Consider the following 5283-nt stretch of genomic DNA (forward strand, 5'->3'; position numbering starts at 1 on the left):
GGATCCAGTGGCGGTTCGGGCGCTGGGAAGCCAATGGAGCCCGGCGGGAGGCGGGGAATGGTGCTATCAGAGGAGCCTGAAACCCGAGGACATTCCAGGGAACCATGCAGAGCTACATGACCAAATTTAGTCCGAAGCATTTCGCCTTTTAAAGGCAATGGGCCAACCCAGTGAGAAAACAGGGAAAAATGCACCAGCCGGCAGGCCGGGAACGGGGGGTGGAGGAGGCAGCCCAGTCTGTGCCATGGGGGCTGGGGGGCTCCTAAAGTGGGCAGCGGAGCTCCGAAGGGATGGGGGAGTCTCTGCTGTGACAGTGGCAGCTCTTGGCTGAAATCGGCAAGGAAGCACCCACTTCAGAGGAAGTTTTCCTCTTTATCCCGCTGCAGTGTGGGATCGGTGCCGTTAGCCGACGCGCTCAGCCCCTCGGAAAAGAGCTGGAGGGGGTCGTGTTGGGGCAGACTGGTTCCATCGGAGGGATGGAGGGATGGAGGCAGCAGGTAGCGAGCGCTCCCGGCGCCGCAGACCTGACCCCCCCCGGGGATTGTCAGAGCTCTTACCGACCCTCAGACCCTGAGGGGCTGTTCCTGCAGCTGCTCTTCCTCACACACTCCCACTTCCCCTCGCCAAGAGGGGACACAGATGGAATTCCTGAATCTCCCCTGCTCCTGGTCCAGGCAGTGCCCTAAGCCTGGGCTTTGGCTGGCAGCTCCAACTCTCCATTTCCCCGATCCATACAGAAGCTTTACTGGCACTGTTCTCCCGCAGGAACAGCAGACAGACTTTTCCCTCCAAGTTTCCAGGCAGCTTTACCCCAAGTCCAGCATTTTGTACCCATTTTTTATCCTGCCAGCTTCATCCTGGTTTTCTTCATCCTTTATCATCCTCCTAATATTTTACTGCCTGCTCCCAGGCCTCTCTCTGCTTATCCAAGCAAGGAGCCCTCTGGTGTTTTTTGACAAAATAAGCTGCCCTAGGATTTTCCTCAGCCTAATCACCTCCTCTGCTTGTCTTCCTGGCCAGATCCCACCCTGCACATAGGCACCAGGTGCTCCAGGTGAGTCTCCTAGTGCTGTGTGTAACAAACTATACATTCTCCATCATGACAGGAAATGTACATTCTTGGTGCATTCCAGAATTTCCTTTATCTCCAGCACTGCAGTGCCCAGGTCCTGCTCATATCCTTCCTATGATTCACCAGCACGGCTGAGATTTTTTCCAGACTGTAGAAGAAACTGTTTGGTTTAGTTTCCAAGTGCACAAACTTAAACACTGCCGCGGTGGATTCCATCCCCACCACTTCTGTTTTCCTTATCGTGCAACCCTGGTCTTGGTGTTTGCTTGCACTGGGAGGGACACAGACATTCTCTTCCCCAGTTGGCCTCAGACACAGAATCATGGAATGGTTTGGGTTGGAAAGGACCTTAAAGCTCACCCTGTTCCACCCCCTACCATGGCAGGGACACCTTCCACTATCCCAGGTTCCTCCAAGCCCCGTCCAGCCTGACCTTTGACACTTCCAGGGATCCAGAGGCAGCCACAGCTTCTCTGGGCAACCTGTGCCAGGGCCTCACCACCCTTGCAGGGAACAGTTTCCTCCCAATATCGCATCTAACCCTGCCCTCTAGCAGTGGGAAGCCATCCCTTTGTCCTGTCACTTCAGTTCCGGATTAAAAGATCATCTCCATCTTTCTTAACTCTCCTTCCTCAGCACTGCCACAGCTGTGACAGTGCTGAGGGCAACAGAAACCACAGTGAATTTAGTGTCTGGTGTCCATTTGGTGCTGTCCTTGCCCAAAGAAGCCAAATGAGTGCCATGTTTGTTCTACCTTAATACATACCTGGATCTCTCTAAGGTCCTGTCTGGTCACTTTTCATTCCTGGAAAACATTTCCTGGAAATGTTTTAACACTGTGTTTTGGAAGAGAAATTTGTGTTACAGAGTGGAAGAAATTAACTGACAGGAGGGTCAGCTTAGGTGGGTGTCAGGCTCTTCTCTCAGGGAACAAGAGACAAGTCAAAAGAAAATGGCCTTAAGCTGCACCAGCAGAGCTTTAAGTTGGATATTGGGAAAATTTCTTCCCTGAAAGATTGCTCAGTCCTGGCACAGCTGCCCAGGGCAGTGGTGGAGTCCCCATTCCTGAAGGAATTTACTGGGTTAGTGGTAGTTCTGGGACAATAGTTAGACTTGATGATCTTAGAAAGCTTTTCCAACCTACACAAATCCATTATGCTATTCTATAAATGCCCAACCCTCCAGCATTTCTACGGTATTGTTGTGCTCAGTCATCAAGTGTTTACAAGAGATGAACAATAAACTGGAAGCTCATTTCCCATCTGGAAAGCGCACAACCAAAAGGTTATGAGGAATCACATCTTTGTGTCTGCCTCTTCTTGGAACAATCTGACAATTCCCAAGTGTGCCACCTCTGGCTGCAGGGACAGGACATGTAGACAGCCCTAGGGACAATCTGCAATGCTAAGCCAAAGAAAAAGTTCTTCTACTTAAAAGGGAAATCTAGAATTTTTGCTGTCTGCCTTTCCTTTGTAGTAAATCATTGCAAACTTTCTCATGTTGTAAATTAGTTTTCAACAGAATATAATCACTATCAACACCTTGATAAAATCTCTGTTTTGTCATTCCTGAACTTTCATTCTTGTGATGAGAAGTACCACACACCAAATTCGCTAAGAAGTTATGAATGTGGCCCGGGAGAAGCTTCTCCTGAAGTATCACCCATTCTTTCCTGATCCAGGAGTCCACAACTCCTGTACATTCCTCCCCTGCACTGCAGAGCTGGGCAGAGGTAGCACAGTGTTGCCCTGAAAACTAAAGCCTTCTAATAATGTTTTCATAGTTTTAGTTACTTTTCCCATGACAGTTCTATAAACATAAGTTGTTTATCACATTCCTTCTAAGAAACGTCTTTTGATAGATGTTTCGCATGACCAGTGTGCTTGTGAAGGTGGTAACTTAATTATCCAATCTCTGGTCATTGTTGAGAATCTATAAATGCTGGAGTCAGAGAATAAAGCTTCTTCTTTCCTGTTCTAACACTGAGAGGCATTTGTGTGAATCATTTTGTGTCCTTTAGCGACACACAGAGCATAATTTTGTGGGGAAATATCCCCACATTAGCAGAAAATCTGGGAAAGAAGCAGGGGACACGCCAAACTTGTCCAAAATCCACTTGGTTTAGAGTGGATGGTCTCACTGTGATTTATCTTGGCCATCACACAGCCCTTTTTAACTGGGGTATTGGCACAGTTCAGTTAGACCCTATTCCACAGAGTTCTTGGGGCTGTAGAAAGAAAACAGCAGAAAGCAATTTTGTGTTTTCACCCCAGAATGAGAGGAGCTCTGGATATGTGACTGGTCATTCATGGGCTACCAACAACTGGGACTGGGGATGTCTTTGGGGACCCTTGGGCCATGCTCTGGAGTTGGTTCCAGCCACCACAGTGTGTAACAGGGAAGCACAGAATCCCAGAACCCCAGAATTGTTTGGATTGGAAGGAACCTCTGGAGATCACCCAGTCTGACCCCCTTGCCTGGGCAGGGTCACTTGGTGACACAGGAACACTTCCAGGTGGGTTTGGAGTATCTCCAGAGAAGGAGACCTGGGCAGCAGTTCCAGTGCTCTGCCCTCCTCCATGCAAGTAAGTTCTTCGTCATGTTGAGGTGGAACTTCTTGGGGTTTAGTTCATGGCCATTGGTTCTCATCCTGTCACTGGGCACCACTGAAAAGAGTCTGGCACTTTCCTCTGACACCCCTTGGAGATATTTGTCTGGATTGATGGGATCCTCTCTCACTGCTCTCTGGACTAACCAGGCCCAGTTTCTGAAGTCTCTCTTCATCAGAGAGATCATCCAGGCCCTATGTGTTCAGAGCAGTGGGATGCAGTGTGGCTTAGCACACAGGAGCTCTTGGCAGCTCTGAATTCATCAGTCCTGGACTTATTGGGATCCCATCTCCATAGCAAACAACACCTTGAGGGCACTAATGACTATTTCGAAACTACTGGCTTTGAAGCACCACAACAAGCCATTAGAGAGGTGGGACAGAGGCAGATTAAGCAGCTTTTCCAGGCATATTTACAAACTCTGGCAGAGCTGAGAAAGCTTTCTGTGCCTCTCTCATCACCACCTGGGACCATCCACTTGTCTTTATTCTTCCCTATTAGCTGATAAAGGACAGCTGAACTTTGGATGGATTCCTCTAGCCTGTTTTCTTTCGCCTTCCTTCACAGCCTGTAGGAGGAAAGGTTGAAAATGGATCTTTTTATAATTTTCTAAGCTGTTTGCTGAAAAGTGACATTTCCCTGCCTAGTCACAACAGGTGGTGGGTGTCTTGTGGCCAGCGAGAGAAATCACTTCTCTCCCAAACCCAATGCATCTTTATCCAAAACCAGACACATGCACACATGTCAGCAAGAGTGGAGAAGACTATTTCTTTTGGGAAATGAACCAAATCCTGGCTGTGGGGAAACTCAGAAACTCCAGAAATCCCTTGGATAATTTCCCTGAGCACCAAGGGTGCCACCAGGTCCCTTGGGTGATGCTGAAGCTCCTGCACCTCATGGACTCACCATGTTTCACCACCTCTCCCACAGCTTGTGAAAGGCAGGACCAGAAAGACCATTTGGCCTGATTTAATTAACCTACCACTCATTAGGTGAAAGGATAAGGGCTACAGCAAAGAATTGCCACCCCAAGAAGGATTGGACCAGTCACAAAATAATGGAATTGTTGAGTTTGGAAAAGCCCTCTAAGTTCCCCCAGCACTGCCAAGGCCATCACTAAACCATGTCCCCAGGTGCCGCATCCATATGTTTTTAAATCCCTCCAGAGATGGTGATTACACCACTGTCCTGGGCAGCTGTGTCAGGGCCTGACCAACCTTTCCAGGAAGACTTTTCCCCAGTATCCAAAGTGAACCTCCCCTGGCCCAGCTTAAGGCTTAAGGCTGTTTCCTCTTGACCTGTTCTTGTTCTGTGGTAGCAGAGCCTGATGCCTGAAACCTCCCTCCCTCTTCTGCCCCAGCTACACCCTCCTGTCAGAGTATTTTGGAGAGTGAGCAGGCCCTCCTTGAGCCTCCTTTTCTCCAGGCTGAGCCCCCACAGCTCCCTCAGCCACTCCTGGTGCTGCAGCCCCTTCCCCAGCTCCGTTCCCTTCCCTGGACACGTTCCAGCCCCTCAATGTCCTTCACGAACTGAGGGGCCCAGAACTGACCCCAGAACTGGAGGTGTTGCCTCACCACTGCCCTGCACAGGTGGAAGCAGTGC

This window comes from Pseudopodoces humilis, chromosome 26, assembly GCF_049639895.1.
Source record: "Pseudopodoces humilis isolate 2021_Gansu_Grassland_sample_001 chromosome 26, ASM4963989v1, whole genome shotgun sequence".
In the NCBI taxonomy this organism is placed as follows: domain Eukaryota; kingdom Metazoa; phylum Chordata; class Aves; order Passeriformes; family Paridae; genus Pseudopodoces; species Pseudopodoces humilis.